At 44.0% G+C, this 21358-nt stretch overlaps 1 protein-coding gene and 1 long non-coding RNA gene across 3 annotated transcripts in view; one reads left to right on the top strand and one right to left on the bottom strand.

Annotated features, from left to right (window-relative positions):
• Nucleotides 1-19331, bottom strand: part of LOC128326072 (uncharacterized) — a 68802-nt gene extending 49471 nt beyond the window's left edge. For both annotated transcript variants that reach the window (XR_008307834.1, XR_008307835.1), the window contains exon 1: nt 19222-19331. This is a non-coding gene — a long non-coding RNA (uncharacterized LOC128326072). The remainder of the gene's footprint in view (nt 1-19221) is intronic.
• The window catches only part of TMEM150C (transmembrane protein 150C), a 46141-nt gene continuing 43300 nt past the window's right edge, over nt 18518-21358 (top strand). The window contains exon 1 of the mRNA XM_053252153.1: nt 18518-19118. The gene's annotated coding sequence lies outside the window, so the exon portion shown is untranslated. The remainder of the gene's footprint in view (nt 19119-21358) is intronic.

Below are 21358 nucleotides of genomic sequence, written 5' to 3'. Positions count from 1 at the left end.
AAAATGATTTTAGAAAACTGCAAGAGAAGAAAAACAAATCTAAATGTTGCATGGATTGACTACAAGAAAGCCTTCGATTCATTGCCTCACACATGGATACTAAAATGTTTAGAAACAACTGGTGTCAGCAAAAACATTCAGATATTTATTTTAAAAAGCAATGAGCATGTGGAGTATACCGTTAACAATCAATGGCGAGACACTTGGACAGGTTAGCATGAGAAGAGGCATTTTCCAAGGGGACTCACTATCCTCTCTGTTGTTTGTAATCGCCATGACCCCACTTTCACAAATACTAAACAAAACAGGCCTCGGATACCAAACATCTAAAACATCAAGTCAAACAAACCATCTGCTGTACATGGACGATCTGAAGTTGTATGGAAAGTCCCAGTCAGAAATCGAATCACTGCTAAACACTGTCCGTATATTCAGTAGCGATATAGCAATGGAGTTTGGACTAGACAAGTGTGCTGCATTAATAATGAACAGAGGAAAAATAAGAAAAACAGAAGGAACAGAACTGCCCAATGGAAGCAAGATCAAGGACCTGGAAGAGAAAGAACCTTACAAATACTTGGGCATTCTCCAGGCTGATAACATCGCACACACTGAAGTTAAAAGAAAAATTGGAAGTGAGTACATCAGGAGAGTTAGAAAAATCCTCATGTCCAAACTCAATGGTGGGAACACCATACAAGCCATAAACACCTGGGCTATACCTGTTATCAGATACACTGCAGGAATAATAGACTGGACCCAGGCAGAGCTAGAGACGCTAGATCGTAAGACCAGGAAAATCATGACCATCAATCACGCTCTGCACCCCCGCAGTGATGTAGATAGGCTATACCTCCCTTGCAGCTCAGGTGGAAGAGGAATGCTGCAAGTCCATCAAACAGAAGAGGAGGAGAAAAGAAGCCTTGAAGAATATATCAAGGACAGTGAAGAAGATGCACTTCAAATGGTCAATAACGCAAAATGGAAAAATAAGCCCCTGCATGGTCAATATTTGCACAATATAAGTGGAAAATCAGACATCACCAAGACCTGGCAATGGCTTAAGAATGGTTACTTGAAGAAAGAAACAGAGGGTTTAATACTGGCTGTGCAAGAACAGGCACTAAGAACAAATGCAATAAGAGCAAAGGTAGAAAAATCCACAACAAACAGCAATTGCCGCCTTTGTAAAGAAGCAGATGAAACAGTGGACCACCTAATCAGCTGTTGTAAAAAGATCGTGCAGACTGACTACAAACAAAGGCATGACAAGGTAGCAGGGATGATACACTGGAACATCTGCAAAAAATACAAGCTACCTGTAGCCAAAAATTGGTGGGACCATCAAATTGAAAAAGTTGAAGAAAATGAAGATGTAAAAATATTATGGGACTTCCGACTACAAACAGACAAACATCTGCCACACAATACACCAGATATAACTGTAGTCGAGAAGAAAGGGGGGGAAAGTTAAAATAATCGACATAGCAATACCAGGGGATAGCAGAATAGAAGAAAAAGAAATAGAAAAAATCACCAAATACAAAGATCTACAAATTGAAATTGAAAGGCTGCGGCAGAAAAAGACCCAAATAATCCCAGTGGTCATTGGTGCCCTGGTTGCAGTTCCAAAAGACCTCGAAGAGCACCTCAAAACCATAGGGGTCACAGAAATCACCATCAGCCAATTACAAAAAGCAGCTTTACTGAGAACAACCTATATTCTGCGACGATATCTATAACAATTGACAATAAAATTCAGCCATCCCAGGTCCTTGGGAATGACTCGATGTCTGGATGAAACAAACCAGTCAATAACACCTGTCTGACTGTGTAAACAAGAAATAATAATAATAAATCACTCAAGTTGTGCCTCCTGAGGCTGTGAATGATCCTAGCAAAGGGAAAAAATGGTTCAACAGGACCATTTGATGCTAAACTAGTACTAAAATAGCCATCGGACAATGGGATACCCATCCAACATACTAATGTGCTTGGATTTGTCCTGCAAGAACTGGAGAAGCTGCTGCCAATCTATGTAGAAAATACTGAGCTAGCTGGACCTAGGGTTTGACTCAGTATAGGGCGGCTTCCTATATTCCTATGGCTAAACCCAGTCCCCAGGACAGGCACAGGTGTATTCATCTATATGTATTTATTGTTTATATTTCTAGAAATCAGTCTTCATCAACAATTGATCACATAGATTTAAAAATGGAATATACTTTTCACTCTGTAAATTGAAGCCCGCAATCTAAAATAAAAATCAAGTAAATTTTTACATGAATTAAATGAATCCTCTGGTAGAGCTGCCATCAGTCTCCTATAAGACAAAACTAACACCAAAACCTTCTATCTAGAACCAGGGTGAACTCAAAAAATAGCCCAGATGCCTTCAAACCTCTTCGGAGCATGTAGCCGGAGTAGGCACACAGGGAGACAGAACGGAGCACACTTCCAGCCAGATCAGGTTTAAAACAATCAAAAGCTAATTTATTTAAGTAAATTTTAAAAGTAGGACTGTTCACAGGCAATCAAAGCAAAATGGTAAAAATGCACAAGCAAGATACCTTTTTTCCTATCTTGTGTTAGACAGGAAGCTTGATAACTTTTAGTTCTCAAATTGCAGTTCAGAGAACAAAAGGTGCATCATGGTGAAGTCTGCACATTCCCAGGAGCCATGCAGCCTGGTCTCAGCTAACAAAGCTAAACTAATACCAAAGTAGCATGTTGGAAACTGCAACCTCAAGAGTCCCTCCCTTCACCTAACCTGAGGTTAACTCTCCCCTCTTGGAAATAGGCAAAACAATCAAAAGTTTAATGTTTCTCCCTCAGGGTAGAGTTTTCCGAACAATAGGAAAAATATTCGTGACAAACAAGTGAGACACAATAAATCCACAAAAGCGGTGAGTGTGAGCCCAGGCCAAAATTGTCTTTTGGAATTGAGGGAAGTTCTGATATGAAACTGGAATGTGTTTTTAAGCCAAGCAAAAGCCCATTCTGTCACATCCTCCCCCTCCCCCCCACCTGCCACCACCTGTCCCGGTGGGGAAGGTGTTCTGGGGCTGGACACTGCTGAAAATGGGACAACATGGCTTAAACATTACCAGTGAGTTATGGGGAATACTAGACCCAATTCGTCATGTAGCCTACATAGCCTATGATGCATACTAGGAATAGCACAGCAAAGTACAAAACATAAACAGGATCAGATCCGCAAACACTTCCCATAAAATGAACACGCAAAAAGCATAGCAGAGCTTTTTCAGCAATCTAACATGACAGATATAAGCATTTCTCTTATTCCTACAAGGCTATGTGTCGCCAGCTCCAGGCACCTCAGAGGCAAGATGCCTCCAAATACCAGTTGCAGGGGAACAACAGCAAGAGAGAGGGCATGCCCTCAGCTCTTGCCTGTAGGCTTCTCAGAGGCAACAGGTGGGCCACTGTGTGAAACACGAAGCTGGAGTGGATGGGCACAGAACTCTACACACAGGAAACATACGACCTTTTCCCAGCCACACAGAGATAAGGATTCTCAGTTTCTCTCACCTCTTTGCAATTAGAAAGCAAATGAAAATCTCCCACTCTCCCCCCCACAACCCTACAAAAAGAATACAGTACCCAGGATGGAACATCCCCATCCCCCAAATAGCTTACAAACAGGGTAGCTGCTGTGCTGGCTCAGAATCAGACTTTGATTCCCAGCCAGCCCAGAGCCCAAAGTGTTTGCAAAGAGTTTTTAAGAAGATAAAATAATGATTTACCTCTTGCCCTCCTAATTGCACTTTGTTGATTGCTGTACTGTAGACCAGAGAAGGTCAAGGTGTAGGCAAATCTCAATTAATCCACATGTCTCCAAACCCTCCCACCTTCCAAGGGGCTGGGGATGGAGTTCGCATCCCAGTGTGGGTGTCACTGATCATAGGAACATAGGAAACTGCCATATACTGAGTCAGACCATTGGTCTATCTAGCTCAGTATTGTCTTCACAGACTGGCAGCAACTTTTCCAAGGTTGCAGGCAGGAATCTCTCTCAGCCCTATCTTGGAGAAGCCAGGGAGGGAACTTGAAACCTTATGCTCTTCCCAGAGCGGCTTCATCCCCTGAGGGGAAGATCTTGCAGTACTCACACATCAAGTCTCCCATTCATATGCAACCAGGGCAGACCCTGCTTAGCTATGGGGACAAGTCATGCTTGCTACCACAAGACCAGATCTCCTCTCCTTATTGATCATTGAAAGACATTAGCCTGGTCATTTCAAACTGGTCAAGCCAGTTATCACTTGCTTTTCTCCTTGTTATACTACTTCTAATCAGAGAATCCTAGAGTGAAACGATGTGCCTCCTAAGAATTTGCTTGCTGAGTCGCTACAAAGACAACACAGGATTGGCTGGATTGTTCAACTGACTGATAAACTTGAGCATACAAGCTTGCTGATGCTAATGGGCTGCTTGCTTGTAATAAAAATGCAGCTCCTGAAGCAAAAAAACCCAAACAATAATTGGTTGATGTATTTTGGTTTTGGCAATGTATTTTAAAAATACAAAATACCTGAACAAATGTATTTTAGATACAAAATACTGTTCTGAAAAGTATACAAAATACAAAAGTATTGCAAATACTTATTTTAAAATACTTGTATTTTAGATACTGCTCATCTCTGACTACCCTAGGGTTTTTCCTCTTTTTTTTTTTTTTAATGGCCTTGCTAGGAAGGAAGGAAGGAAGGAAGTTCCCATCATGTCAATCTTCTGAACCTTCCTTCCTGACATTACTGTAGCCACAAGGCAGCTACCAGTTACATGACACAGATTATGAATTCACCATCAGATAGTCAGCTGTTCAGCCATTCCCCTAACTGTCAAGGTGTTATCTGGTGTTATTTCTTCTGTGGAGTGAATTGAATGTAAAGGAGCAGTCAAAGCAAGATAAAGACCCTAACCCTGCCACATTACTCAGGACAATTTATTTATTTTATGTATCATATTTATATACCGGCTGATATGTACATTTCTAGGAGATGTAAATAATTTAAAACACAACAAATATAAAACAGAGTAAAAACAGTTAGAACAATTTAACGGAATAAGAAGTTAAAATAACCTCATGCGATAAAAACAAATTAAACAGTTTAAAATTAATTTCAGTTAGAAGCCTGAGATAACAGGTGTTCCTTGAGAGTCTTCCTAAAAGCAAACAGAGAAGGGGATGCTTCTGTTTTAACAGAGAACACATTCCAAAGCCCTGGGGCAGCCACTGAGAAGGCCCAGTCCTGAGTCGCCACCAAACGAGCCGGCAGAAACTGTAACCGGAGCTCTCCAGATGATCTTAATAGGCAACAGGGTTCATATAAATATGCCAACTCCACAACCAGTTCCGTCAGCTCAGTTAGGGACTCTGTTGGGCAGTGGGGTGATTGGTACACCAACAGAAGCCCCAGTCTATCCTTGGTCCCTAGACTTAAGTATACACATTCAATATAGGCCAATTCCCTGACAGGGATCGTGGTAAGGGAGATGGCATTCTTAGACCACAGCCACCCCACCTCCCCGCTTACATCCTCTCACCTGCTCCCTTGATGGTGCTTATAGAATGGGTGCTCAACTCTACCAATGGGCGGTGTGTGTGTGTGTGTTACTGAAGAATCTCTTGGTGCTGAAGAGCTTGCGTGGCCTGGATTCCTCCTGCTGATGATGATGCAGGACAAGAAGCAATGGCAATCTTTAGATAGATAGATAGATAGATAGAGAGAGAGAGAGATAGATAGATAGATAGATAGATAGATAGATAGATAGATAGATAGATAGATAGACAGATTGATTGATTGATTGCCATTGCTTCTTGTCCTGCATCATCATCAGCAGGAGGAATCCAGGCCACGCAAGCTCTTCAGCACCAAGAGATTCTTCAGTAACACACATACATACACACACACACACACACACACACACACACACATATATGGCGTACCCATCGCTAATCCCATGCGTGGCAGCTTTCACGAGAATTCGTGAGCAGCTGCCAATTAGCGACGGGGATGGGCGGAAAGAAACGGCTGGCCATAAGAACGGCCGAGCAGGTGGGGAGGAGAAGCGGTGGCCAGGCTGGCTGGCCTCTGAGGGAGAACGAACTGCGGCTGGGGCGGGGGGGAGGATGAAATGGGGCTGAAGGCGGGGGGAGAACGAAATGAAGATGGCGGGGGAGAGACAGGGAGAACTAGGGGCACAGATGCTCTGTGCCAGGTCAGCTAGTTTTCATTATTTGGCTTATATGTGCTTAATATGAACAAATTGGTATCAAAGGTATGGCTCATGAGGAAAACAGCATTATTGACTCCAAGAATATCTGGTTGTGGAGGCAGTCCAAGGCATTTTGCTGGCTGAGGCAAAGGACAATATCACACACCACCCCCCAATATCTGTGGGTGGGTGCTCATTATGCTGCCAAGCTAGTGGTGGGGGCATGTGAACCCTCTCAGGTTATGCCACCCAGCCAGGCAGTGGTGGCGGGCTGTTCCTAGCTCAGGTGTGGGTAGGGGGCAGGCAAGAAGACATGCACCCCAGTGGGTAAAGGAGGTGAAAATGATGTGCCAGAGTGAGGAAAGATGATGGTAGTGAGTGGCAAGGTGGTGCCCCATAGCAGCAGGGGCCCACAACTGCCTGCCTTAACCTACCTCACAGAAAAGTTGCTCCTGTCTGGTTACCTTTTGCCAACTTTGGGCACAAGAGCCAGCGTGGTGTAGTGGTTAGAGTGCTGGACTAGGACCGGGGAGACCTGAGTTCAAATCCTCATTCAGCCATGATACTAGCTGGGTGACTCTGGGCCAGTCACACATCTCTCAGCCTAACCTACTTCACAGGGTTGTTGTGAAGAGAAACCTAAGTATGTAGTACACCACTGCTCTGGGCTCTTTGGAGGAAGAGCGGGATATAAAAAATGATTAAAACAAAAATTAAAAAATTAAAAACAAGATATTAATAAGTGACAATTGTCCATTTTTTAAAAATTTCCATTACTTTGTACCCATTTGCATACACTTTATTCAACAACCATTAATCCAAAGTAGACTCTGAATTTACACACACACACACACACACACACACACACACACACACATAGCTCCCACTGACACTCCCCATTTACACACTCACCCACAGGTATGCATCCAACACCCACATTCCTTATGCACACCATTCGCACCTCCATTCGTATATTATCCCTCACATTTCCATCCATATACACACCACACACTTATCCAGTCACACACAGAGACCCTAACTATTAATCACTGCAGTAACAGAGTGATGCCTTTTTACTCCTCCGTTCTTCCTGCTAACTTCCCACTGTTCCCACTGTCCTTTGGTCCTCTGTACTGACAATTTAACAACTTAGCAGTTAGAAATTTGTTCATGATCATTCTATGATATCAGCTCAGCTCAGCCAGTGATGAGGGAGGAGGTGGTCTTGTTCACTGATACCCAGACTTCTGTGACATCCCAGCATCCCAGCCTGTGGATAAGGAGGTTTCACAACCGCATTAATCTCAGCTTTTGTTCCCTGATTGAGTTCCTATGACTTCTAGGGAGCAAACTGGAAACACCACTATTTTTTTTACTTTTTTTAGCAAATGGGGAAGTTGTGTGCTTAAATGTGATCCCTTATTCCTCCTTTGAGTAACCATGGTGCATGCCCCCAAATACGCCCACACTGTGAAGAGCGGAAAATTGGAAATAGAAACATCACGTTATGAATGTTTCAACAGAAATATATTGTAACTAAAGTATCATGATTGGCTGACATATTTCCCCATATGTTTTTCCAATTTTTGTGGTTGCCTAGGAATGCAATTAAAGAAAATTGTACCAATCTGAAGGACAAATTTCCCTTCTTCAAATCACTACACTACAAAAATTCATGTGAACAGAAATCCCTTGGGTCTGGACAGCTACTTGTGGCACCAAATGTGCCTTTGTGTTTTCCCTCTGGGCTTGCCCTTCTTCCTTGTTTGTTTTTATCTAGTTTAGCTAAAACGCTGCTATTGGGTAGAACTGAAAGCCATTCTATTTCCCCTGTCTTTAAAAAATGTACCCCAGGGGAGCCTTGAACAACACAACAACTGTGTACAGCTGAACTCAGGCTTGAACTCAGGCCTTGTGGTTTCAGTCCCATGAATGGGCTCCCTGAGGCATAAAAGCATGTGAAAAAGCTCTCAAATAGCTTTGGACTTCTGCATCTTTGGGCACCCTTCTCTGTTCTGCCAATACTGCCTCAGGGGATCTAGTCTGGAGTCAATTATTAGCCTACTATCTTAAAGGAAAGTGAGCAAATGATATCACCCAGTATTGTGTGTGTGTCCATATGTGTGTGTTCCCCTATCAACTTTGCAATGCCTGGACCATTATGAACCAAATTGGGTACAATTGTGGGGACACATACAGACATCTCAGTGGCATAGTTTGTGATGATGTTATCCACCCCAATCCAATATGGCGGATGCATAAATGTTTGAGGCGCAAGAGCGCTAACTTGTGAACTGCCTAACCAATTTGAACCAAATTTGGTACAACTGTAGTGAGTTACACATAGGAACACCTCAACGGCATAGTTTATATTATATTATAATATACTATTATATTATATTATAATATATATAATATATAATATTATACCCCATTCAAGATGGGGGTCATGTGAACATTTGAAGCACGTGGGCTAATTTGTGAACTGTCTAATAATAATAATAATGATGATGACGATGATGATGATGAAGATGATATTATTGCATGTTACTTTTAATGTGGCAAAATTCTGTTCCAGGGCCCGCTCCATTAGGAGTCAGATGGTTAAATCTGCAATTTGATTCCCTAGAAAAGTGTTGGTTTTTGAGTACTTATATAGTGTATTTGTAAAATCGTAAATTGATGTATGTTGTATGTTGTTGTGCTGTATGTTGTGTTGGTTTTCTTATAGCTTTGTATTTTTTCCTTTGTTTCTGTTTCTTTTTTTGTTTGTTTCTGTTTCTTTTGTTTCTGTTTCTTTTTTTGTTTGTTTGTTTTCTGCTCTTGGACTATAATAAACTCAGTCTGAATCTATGCAGAAGTTTTCAGTTCAGTCCTTGGGAGCATCTCCAGGTAGGGCTGGGAACGACTCCCGCCTGAAACCTTGGCAAGCTGCTGCCAGTCAGTATAGACATAAGAACTTAAGAACAGCCCTGCTGGATCAGGCCCAAGGCCCATCTAGTCCAGCATCCTGTCCCGTACAGTGGCCCACCAGATGCTGCTGGAAGCCACAGGCAGGAGTTGAGGGCATGCCCTCTCTCCTTCTGTTACTCCCCTGCAACTGGGCAATACTGAGCTAGATGGACCAGTGGTCTGACTCGGTATAAAGCAGCTTCCTATGTTCCTAATCACGTTTTAGATCCTCCATATTTAGAGACAGTATATGTTGGAAGTTAAAGGACTTTGCGCTGTCTCTTGTCTCAGACAGTGGAGGACAGACTAGTAAGTCAGAGGGCTAGAGGGTCAAGACATTGGTCATCCCTTCTCCACTGCGCTGATACTATCCCTTTGAAATGTAGATTGCTAATCTCAGGGATTAACTTCCTTCCTCTCTCTCTCCCCTTCCTGCCCTTCTACCTTGCAACATGGCAAGCTCCTCTCCCTGCACCATGTGTGCAGAGAAGATGCAGAATCCATCTGCATCCAGCTAGATAGATAGATTAGAGATCCTAACTCCTCACTTTCCTATCTAGAATGGAGTTCCTTAATAAATGCCTTTTATATTGATTTGAAACTATGAATTGGCTCCAAGTTACTTTACTCTCAGAATACACGCGTGCTTAACTAAATGTCCGCTGTGTTGTGCCTCTGTGCACTCTGCTATAATGAGAAAGGGATTCTCTCACCACAGAGAATTTCCAGCAGTATATTATGATAACCAGATCTGGGGGACAAAGAACAGCAGATGTTCTTAGTTATCTTCATTTGGCATTGCTTGTGAGCCTCCCAGCAGCACAAAGCCAATCCTAGGTGCTGGCAAGAAGGAGGATTAGTCTGATCCAGTGTTCAGTCCAAGCCCAATGCGGTGGGGGGCGGGGGTAAAAACATGAACTGTGTTGAACTTTCTCAACTTGTTATTAAAGCTGAAAGTGTAACTGAGAGAGGTGCAAGAAGGGAGATTCCAAGGAAAAGTTATCAGAAGAAAGCCCTTTTCTAACTTCTTTCTCCTTTTAACACCTATTTTCTTTTTGGCATTTGACATTCAAAACAGTGTGGCACGCACCCCATTTCCCTGGGTGGTGAGTCCAGGAGCAGCACTGAAAAGTTTTGCTTCCTTTGGTCAAAGAGCACTGGGAACGTCTGATGCCTTTTTAGTAATAGAGTCATTTACAAACACCCCACAAGCAGAGCCAACTGGAGGCAAGCGTCTCCGCAAAAGTAGGCAGCAAAGAAACAGTTCCAGTATCAGATTCCCAGAAACCCGTTTCTTAGCCCCCAAGGCTATTCTGGGAAGAGCAGTTATTCAGCACAACACAGTTTATTGATTCCCACCAACATATTTCCAGCTGAAATAGCTCTTCATCAGATGATCATCATTATCCTTTTAAAAATTTCTTGATATGCTCTGTTCCTTTCCTGTATCTATATCAGGGGTGTCAACTTGAGGCTCTCCAGGTGTTATTGGACTACAACTGCAACCTTTGGAGTTGTAGTCCAACGTATCAAGAAAGATTTTTAATATAATTTCCATTCCCAATTACAGTGTATTGTTTGGTGGCTGCTATGTGTTTCCCAGAAACCACAACTTCCACCCCCCACCAGAAAAGGTCACATACACAATCCACAGTAAACAGTGTCAGTGCAAGAGGTGAGAATATCCATACACTGGATTTCTTCCCATCCATGCCTGGGAGAAACAAAGACAACAGAAGTAAAATAAAGCAAATGGGGTCTATTTGTTGAAGACTAGTGACCATTTTTTAACCTAAAAAGAGAGCACATACCTGAGGCCCATTCCCACGTTATATTCAACACCTGTACAATGAGTGTACAGTGTACAAAGGCACAGATCTGTACACAGGTACAGTCATTAACATGTTATGTTGACAGCAGTTACAAAAGTACACTTCCTGTCTATACCATGCATTAGAAGGGCCTGTATCTAGGTCCAATTTTTAAATGAACACAGGTACAGTCATTCACAGCAACACATGTATGAGTGTATAGACATCTATACGCTAGAACAGCACGTCTGAATTGGGCTCTAGTATTCTCTTAATCTATGACACTCTTCATACAATTTGCACATTTATAAATTATTCACATTTATCCCATTTGTCTTCAACTGCTCTTCCAAGTCTAGTTGGCAGCCAATGTTTGTATTTACTTCATTTCTTTTAACTTGCACTTTTCAATTGGATTTTGACATGTGTTTTTTTTTAAAAGGTATTGCAATCAGGAGTGTTTGAAAAAAGAAATTAAATTTGGGCAACACCATCATTTTAATAGCAGAAAATCCAACCTTATTATAGATATCCTGTTGCTTTAGACAGTTATGTAATCCCCATTATTCCTTTAAAGTTAAATTTCTGTGGCTGAGAAATAGGTGCAGGAATACTGACTCCTAGATACCAGACACATTTTTAATGTCAGGCCCCTGTGGGGTCTGACCTATAAGTGGTTTATTAGAAAGGCCAGAGAGAGGTGTGCAGTCCAGCCCAAAGTCAAAATCCAGAGTAGTGAACAAAGGTCAGAGGCAGGTATGTAGCTAAGGTTATGTAGATGGTCACGTTGCAAAAGATCTCAGAGACTTAAGCTCCAGGCATGGCTATTCTAGCAAAAGGTTGCTGGGAGGAACCAAACCGGCTGTTATGTATAGGCCCTGCCAGGCTTGGCTTCAACTGACTTCTCAGATTACCTGGTCTGGCTGACCTGATGAGTTGCAGTACCATCACCGACCATTATATGGGTGGTGATACAGAGCAGCAAAGACCAAGCAAATAACTCCCTTTGCCTGGCAACTGCTTTGGCAGAGAATCAGATGCCCAGGCCCTGCTGCCAAAATCCCTGATTAAGTCCCCTGGTACCTTACAGCCCATGTTTTTGCCACATGTTTCTGTTCTAAATCTGGTGAGTCCAGCAGTCTCTCCATGTTCTTTTTTGTATTTAAATCACCTCTTTAGGTTTTGTTAGTGTACCATGAGATGAAGCATATAATCTGTGGATAAACATATGGTATGAATGCATCTATGGATTTTGTGGTATTTGATTACTGGATTCTTGCTAGTTCAACACATGGAGAGTCATATGAAGTTGCATGTATAGAGTCTGTCAAATATTGTTACTGTTTATTTACTTCTTACTAAAACTTCTGTCATGCATTTCTGTATAAACAGTCTTCATTGCTTGTATCAAGGCAGGCGGTGATGGAAGCCAGGAGGGGAAACCTCTTTAGAGAGGTCATTCAGCAACATAATTATTGAGTCACTGCATGTATACACTTTGACCCCAGGCCCGAATGGTGTGTGGGTGTGTGTACATCTTCTAGTCCAATCCCCTGCTACATATTTGCTATGGGAATTTGCTACAGGTTTTCAACCAGGGGTAGCTTGAAGCCTTGGGAGTACACAGAACCCGCCCGCTTCCCTGACTCACTGGTATGCTACACCATTGACTCCCTCTCCAGGAGGGGAGGGGAGGAGTATCAGGCAGCATCCCGCCTTCCCATCTTCTCTTCACATGATCAGTTGACTATGTGCTCTCAGGCTCACCCCTCCCTCAGCCTGACTGACAAGCTTATGGTATACACACCAGTATAATGAGTACTTACAGTAAAGAACTGAAAAAAAATGTATGAGTAAGTATACTAGAGTACGATTTATAACATGAAAAATACACCATACAGTCAACTGAGAAATTATACACATGGACAGTTGGACAAAAAGGAACTTATGCATAAAACCCAGAGACTGTGTTCCTTGATTCCTAAGTAGATTCACTTCGCTTGTATTTTATTTCCCATCACCAACTTTGGCATGATTTATTTCTGGGGGTCACAATTCTTGGCTGCTTATATGGAGTATCTGAGCTGAAGCTTTGCGATTGAAGAGGTACACTTCTTTTTAAAGGCTGAAAAGCCTTGTGCTCCAGTATCAGTACAGGAGGCCACTGAGCTTCTATCTAGATATTTGTATCTAGTTGGCATGAATCTCATTTAGGCTTAAAAAATCTCTCACTCTCTCTCTGCATGATTTTTTTGTATTGGTCTACAAACATGCTAACCAATCTGCACAGTTTTCCATACCTGACTGGTTTCAAGTAATATGAAACTGAAAGCTGGTTACATGAGTCAGTCGAAGCACTTCTTCTGCCCTTCCAAACTGATCAGTGCTATGGCAATATTGTCTCACAGTACTGATCTTTTAGGCCGTGGTGCAGCAGTCACCAATTCAGAAGTGCAGGCACTCCACATGCCAGCCCATATAGCCCTGCCCGCCTGCCCCCAGCAGCCCTGCCCCATAGCTGCGCCCCAATGCAAAGACCACCAAGCAAACAACCACTTTATATTATTTGTATTTTAAAATGCAGTTTCATTGTTTTGTGTGCAAACCTGCAAGCTGTGAAAAGACCCTTTTAAAAAGCTACCAGTCATTAATATTCTGAGAGAAAGAGATGGTGATAAAAACACAGCACTATACAATTGGGTGGACACTCATAGTACATGTGGCCACAGTGGCCAATAATCAGGAATCATGGGAATTGTAGTCCACCATCAGCAGGAGGGCCAAAGATGTGCAGCCCTGGTCTACACTGACTGGCAGCAGCACTCCAAGGATTCCAGTGAGAGCTTTTCCCAGGCCTTCCTGGAGATCCAAGGATGGAATCTGTGTCCTTCTGCATGCAAGGATGCAGAGGGTCTGCCACTGAGTGAGGGTCCCTAGAAGGCCTCCTTCCGAATCTAAAATTTTAGTGTTCTAGATGCTGTCTTTCAGGGTAGGACAGCTAACCACTGAAATGTCAGCCAGGGCTTGACAAATATAAGAACATGAGAACAGCCCTTCTAGATCAGTTCCAAGGCCCATCTAGTTCAGCATCCTGTTTCACACAGTGGCCCACCAGATGCCTCTGGGGAGCCCACAGGCAACAGGTATGTGCATGCCCTCTCTCCTCCTGCTGTTGCTCCCCTGCAACTGGTACTGAGAGGCATCGTGCCTCTGAGGCTGGAGATGGCCCACAGTCATCAGACTAGTAGCAATTGTCGTGTCCTCCATGAATCTGTCTAAGCCCCTTTTAAAGCGATCCAAGCTGGTGGCCATCACCACATCCCATGGCAAGGAATTCCATAGATTAATTATGCACTGTGTGAAAAAGTACTTCCGCTTGTTGGTCCTAAATTCCCCGACCTTTGGTTTCATGGGGTGACCTCTGGTTCTAGTGTTGTGAGAGAGGGAGAGACATTTGTCTCTGTCCACTCTCTCCACTCCATGCATAATTTAATACAGCTTGATCTTTATCTCCCCTTAGTTGCCTCTTTTCCAAGGTAAAGAGCCCCAGATGCGGTAGCCTAGTCTCATAAGGAACTGTCTCACTGTCCCTGTATGTAGAACAGGTAGCACTTCAGAAAACGCTACCCTGGGGGTCCTGGACTTCAGTATGCTACCTAGTAGCCTAAATTTGGCTTCCAGGACCTCCTAACTGCATTTCCCAACATCGTTGGTGCCAGCGTTCACCACGACAGCTGACTCATCCCCAGCACTGCCCAACAGCCTACCTAGATGCAGCATGGCGTCTGCAACCTTTGCACCAGGCAGGCAAGTAACCATGCAGTCTACATGGGGGTCACAGACCTATCTTTCTGAAAACTAGCCCAGTTTTTAGTAGGGCAAGTATGAACAGAGGATAAACTTGGCACAGATTTTGAGTTATAATTAGTGGTGAAAAAATGCGAAGCCTGGAGTGTTCTGGACTATAATACATTTGCTTGTAACAAGAATGGCCCCATTAAGGCCCAGTCTAATCTGTGATGTGTAGAAGCACGTTGAATTCTGGGCCATTCTGTATAAAATACTGCCCACTGGCCTGCAGCCATCCCATTTTGCATGGACAGCCCTGCCACTTAAATTAGCTGAATGCACTAGTTTTCACACTAGAATATGCTCAGGGCAATGTTGGAACTTCTTCTTCTTCTTTTGTATTTTTAGAAGAAATTGTGAATAAAATACGTCCCACTGCCACTAAAATTGTGAGTTGTTTTGGCTCAACCCTAGTTCAATGCTTTTTCAGTCTTTGTAGAGACTGGCATTTTGGGTCTCTTGCAATATATACACATATTCCACAATAGCAAGCCATGCCAGCAGAGGTGCACCTAGGTAATTTTGGAGCCTGGACCTAAAGGCCTTTGAAGCCTCCCCCACTCCCCACAAATTAAGCATCATCATGCTCCCCTGGGTAACCACACCACCCGGGACAGACTAAAGAGGATTTGGGGTCCCCAAGGGCTGTGGTGGCCCAAGAATTCGGCCCTGAAGTTCAGGGGTAAGAGCACCTCTGCATGCCAGCATCTGGTTTATCTCCAGCAAGGCTCCCTGCTAATAACCAATACACCCCACCCCAATAACTTTTCGGAGAAGGAGAGCTTATAGAATCAGCCTTTCATGGGCTCTGTCAGTATGAACTTATTGTGGAAGAGAAGCGAAGATCCTTTCTGTGTTACTTCAAGCCCAGGCCCATACTTTTCAGTGAAAGAAAAAGTTTAATGGCTGTAGGAAGTGGGTATTATTGAACCTATTAGGCTTGCACAGTGGACAGCCCCAGTTATTAAACACCAGTTGCAGGACTGGTCAAGCGTGTTCTGGCCCATGAAGCTTTCACTACCATCAGCTAGTCCTTAAAAGGTTATAAGTGCCTTTGCTGCAACACAATAACACAGCTACACATATGGAACAAGTCAACGATATTGTTGAGTTTGAGCTGTTTTAATCACAAACTGATGAGTAGCCAGGGACTGTAACAGAATAACAATAATATTCCTTGATAGCTGGGAATCTCTCCAGCCTTTGGAATGTTATATCCATCAGAGTTTTTGAAGAGTAGCACCTTCAAGCTGGAGAGAGGGGCAGTGAAACATATTGGAAGCAGTTTGGATTTAGAGATGTAGGACGAAAGTGAAGGGTTTTAGGGAGTTAGCAAAAACTGGGGTGTAGCATTGGGGGTTCAAACACTGGTTGCCTGGGAATCTGATGAAGATCTGTGGTTTTGCTGATATTTTAAGAAGTCTATTTGTTTACAACAGGCTCTGTTTGTATATTTGAAAACTAAACAAATTTTACAACACAGTTCTCCAGAGCTCTCATATTGAAGGAAGTAAACACTGTAGCATGACCCCTGGATGTCTCACCACTTGGGGGAGTGGGAGAGGCATAACAGCATATTATCTATTACAGATAAGGCTATATAACACAGTGCATATGTGTCTGAGGCCACATACCCCAGCCAGATAACACCTTTGCTATCCATGTTAATTAAACCAGAGTAATTCCTGCTTCCATACTTAAAAGAACTAACCTGGATGAGAACTCCTATGTAATCAAAAAAAAAAAAACATGCACTGAAAAGGTGGGCAAAATCTGTTCTTTAACTACCTTAAGAGTGGGTTCTCACAACCCTCTATGACTGACTGCTGAATGTGTGGATTGACTCCATCATGGCAACGTGAGGAGATGCAAGGTGATAGGAACATTTTCTGTGTGGTGTCAGAACATAATTTGATGTTGCTGTCATCAAATGAGCCCTTGTTCTGAGCACCACAGTTAAAGAACACATACCACACATGACACTAAAACACAGTGGCTGACATCCAGACTAACTTATCGAACAATACAACTCAGCACTTACTGAGTCTAAGGCCTACTTAATTTCAATAGAATTTCTCAAGAGGAATTTAATCTGTATGTCAACCAATGTTTTAAGTGCTAGCATGGGGTGAATATTGTTAATATGAATAGGAAAGGGGGGATTTTAAAAAATGTAATACATATTCCATCTGCAGTTGCCACTGGCTCATCTGGTGGCTACTCAGGGAAGGGCCTTCTCCGCTGCTGCCCCGAAGCTTTGGAATGCACTCCCTGCTGAAATAAGAGCCTCCCCATCTCTGGCAACTTTTTAAAAGCCTTTAAAGATGCATTTCTTCACCCAGGCTTTTAATTAAATATTATTTTAATATTTTAAACATTGTTTTTAAAATATTGTTTTAATTTTTTTAAATTGTTGTAATGTTTTAACTTTTTATGTTATCATTTATTTTGTTTTAACTAATGTTTTAACTTTTCTGTTATTTCTTTTGCTTTGTTGTAAAATACCCAGAGACATAAGTTTTGGGTGGTATAAAAATATGCTAAATAAATAAATAATAAATATTCAAAACAATATAGATTTTCCTTTTGGGTCAGAAAAATATATATAGCTTATTATCATTAATACACACACACACCCCATTTTTCAATGAAAAGTCCTCAAAGTGGTTTACATAGGAGAAAAAGGAGGTGAGGCCTAGCACAGCCTCAGGGAAATTACTTGGGTCACACTAGACCTCCTCCGAACAGAAATCTCTGGCAATTTTGTTTCCCTTTCAAGCATGCACAGAGAGGCCTACTACCACCATGCTCTTCCCTTGCTAAATATAAGAGAACAGATATCATGTTAAATATATATCTTTATATTTATACTACATTAAATATATATCTTTAACATTATTATTTATTTATTTGTATTTTACATTTTATATCCCGCTGTTCCTCCAAGGAGCCCAGAGCAGTGTGCTACATACTTGAGTTTCTCCTCACAACAACCCTGTGAAGTAGGTTAGGCTGAGAGAGAGAAGTGACTGGCCCAGAGTCACCCAGCTAGTTTCATGGCTGAATGGGGATTTGAACTCAGGTCTCCCTGGTCCTAGTCCACAACTCTAGCCACTACACCACACTGGCTCCTGTTAAATTAACATTAAATATATATATCACATTAAATATATAGCTTTATATCTATATACAAATTAGACAGAACTGAAGGGAGGGAGAATCTAGCACCCCGTTGTGAAAATGCATTGCGTGTGAAAATGCCTATACTGTGTTGTGTGGAAACTAACCCAACTACAGAGATCCACATTGCTTGATCTTGTGCATACGACTGAAAAATGTGGGTGCCAATGTTCCTTGAAACGGGGATTTTGAGAGGTCGTTGACTACAACTCCCATTCCCCCCAGCCAAAGGCCACTGCATGGGAGGATGATGGGGGTTGTAGTCAACGACCTCTGGGAATCCCTGTCACAGGGGGAACACTGGTGGATACCCCCTTTCTCATTCTAATATGGAACTGGAAGGGGGGTCCTCAACAGAAGCGCCGTCGGCACAGTGCAGCAGGATCACCCGGATCAGCAATAGTGTGTGAGAGAGATCTATCTATATCTCCATATATAGGTATATCTACACACCACACACACACACACACACAAAGAGCCAAGATCACTCCGCAACCGCGTGTGAGATCTGTCCTGCTAGACGCACAGCCAAGACCAGCGCGACTCGTGGGAACAGCGGAGCTCTCTCCTTGAAGTCAGAGTGCAGCAGCTTCTCCTTTGCCCAAAAAAGAAAAGGAAAGGGGAGGGGGGGGAACCACAAAACCCTCCAGCAAGCAAGGGGGAGGCGAGGGAGACGGAGCTGCTGGCACGGCGGCGGCCCCCTCCCCGCCTGCCTCTCTGGCTGCAAGGAGGCTGTCCCTCCCCACCCCCGACCCCCGCTCTCCCTATCAGCTCCATCCGTCCCACCCCGCTTGAGGGTTGTGTGTGTTTCCCTGTCCCTACCACCAACCACCCCGTTATTCCCCTCTGCGCGCTGGAATCGGAGAGGCCAGCAAGCGGGCGAGCTCTCTTTGTCTGCAGCCCGGGAAATTCCGGCATTGAGGGGGCCGACGCGAGCAACCCCCACGCCTGCCTCCGGGGAAACCCCTCCCTCTCCTCCGCTCTTCCTCGCTCGCTCCTGGGTTTCCTCCTCCCGCCGCCGCCGCCGCCTCTTGCAGGTGATCAGCGCCAGGGATCAGCGGGCCGGACCCCCCACAGCAGCCGGTAGGTGATCGCTGCCTGTGCTGCCTGCTCCTCCTGCGCCTCTCCCCCCCACCCCCCGCAGAAACCTCTGCATTCCCTCCCCCCTCACTCCACCCCACACCACCTTCGCAGGGCACAGCCCCGTCTGCCTCCGTCTTCTCCGCTGCACAGCAGACCTTGCAGATAAGAACCACCAGCCCTTTCTTGCGATCATGTTGGGTGGTGTGCCGTGTGTGTGTTGCAAATTACAGCCAACACCCTCCCACACCACACACCCCGATCCCCAGGAATCTCTTGGATCTGGGCTAGATTCCCTGCTGATCTGCTAGCTGATTTGGAGCTTCTCCTCCAAAGCTCCCCCCACTTCTTCTTCTTCCTCGTGTGTGTGCCTGTGTGTATACTTTATGTATGTACTGCTTTGTACACCCTAAGCAAACCACCTTATCTGGTTTGCTTCGCACTAGGAAAATCCCTTCCATCCTTCCTCTCCCTGCTGTGATTCAATCAACACCCCCCCCCCCAAATAAAAAAGCACCCACAGGTGCAGCAATTCTCTTCTCTGCAATAACCAGGCATGTGGATAGGAAGTATATTTAGTGTCTCATTCCCTCCCCTCCTCAAATCCTGCCTGCCCTCTCTCCCTGCCCCAATATCTCCATCATACTGCAGCAGTGTTACTTAGATAGCCTTCTTCAGCCATATTCACAATTTTTGTGGGTTTTTCTTTACCAGCTTGGGGGATGCTTCCCAGCCTGGATTCCCTCATCGAAAAATTGGTTTGCTGAGTCTTAAGTGGGGTCCCGTTCTCTCCCCCCACCCACCAGACACGTCTCTTTATTTCAGCCCCATAGAACATTAGATGTGTCCCTCTTAATACACCCCCTAAAAGCAGCAGATCTCTCTGAACTGCTTCTTGTTTTGAATGTTTGCCTCTAGGTGATGCTGATTTTAGGGGATCCTCTATGCAATGTGATTTCAGTTATGCTTTTTAAAAGCGGGAGTGCAGGCAAGCCAGTGATGGAGACAAAGCCATGTGGCCTGTATTGTTTCACTAGCAGAATGCTTGTCATTATGACAGCTGGTGTGTGTGCATGGAAGAAGAGCTAACATTGCAGGAGGCACACATTGCACATGCTCGTACACACACACACACACACACACACACACACACACACACACACACACCTTGCAGGATCCCTGACATTTTGGGGCCTGACTCCCCAATGTCAGAAATGGAGGGCAGGTTTTGTCCTCCCTGGAACAGTTTCTCCAAGTTCATCACTTTTGCCTATAGGACTGCAGGGCAATAATTTGCCTTATAAGTGACATAGTAAAGGTGTGCCTTTGGGAGTGGAATCTGCCCTCTGCCCCGGTGACTCCAGCCATTGACAATCAAGGGCCCTCTTATTTGGAAAGCATAGCTCCAGCCGAGAGTGGCAGCATCGTGGGTTTTCCAGACACCCGAGATGGGCAAAGGGCTCAATTCCCCAGAAGCACCAGCATTCTCACTTTGTACGGAGTGCATGCTTCATGTGTTCTGGGTTAGGGGGCCCACGAGGAGGCCCTACCCCCCGGGGCCCCCAACATCCAGGAGGATATTGGAATCCTGCCATCCTGGGTTACATTAGATTGGGACAGAATGTTGGGAACTGCATTGATATAGAGAAGTAAGGAGCATAGAAAGCCCCCTTATACCTAGTCAGACCATTGGTCCAACTAGCTCAGTATTGTCTACCCTGACTGGCAGCAACTCTCCAAGGTTTCAGGCCAGAGTCTCCCCCAACCCTACCTGAAGATGCCATGGAGTGAGACCTTCTTCATCCAAGCATGCAGATGCTCTTCCACTAAGCCACGGCCCCATCCCCTAAGGGGTATATCTTACAGTGCTCACTTGTAGTCACCCATCCAAATTCAAAGCAAGGCAGACCCTGCTTAGCAAATGGGACAATTCATGGTTGCAACCACAAGACTAGCTCTCCCCCACTTATCTTCTTTGCTTAACATATGTTTATGTCTTTTACATAAGACGTATGTGATGAATGAGTTGCCAGGTTACAACATTTGAAGCAAGAAAGCATTCCCCACCCTTTATTTGCTCTCTGGCTGTGACACTTTTTTTGTTGGTGTTTGAACAGGAACATATGGAGTAAACTTTGTACCAGGTACTGACTGACCTCTTCTTGGGAATGAGGTTTCTGTTTCTCTGTGCACGTGCACAGAGTTTCATGTCATTCTTGGGTACAGCTGAACACCACAGGTCT

Source organism: Hemicordylus capensis, chromosome 5 (assembly GCF_027244095.1).
Source record: "Hemicordylus capensis ecotype Gifberg chromosome 5, rHemCap1.1.pri, whole genome shotgun sequence".
NCBI classification, from domain to species: Eukaryota; Metazoa; Chordata; class Lepidosauria; order Squamata; family Cordylidae; genus Hemicordylus; species Hemicordylus capensis.
Note: the sequence above shows the minus strand (reverse complement) of the source record. Positions and strands in the feature narration are given on the sequence as shown.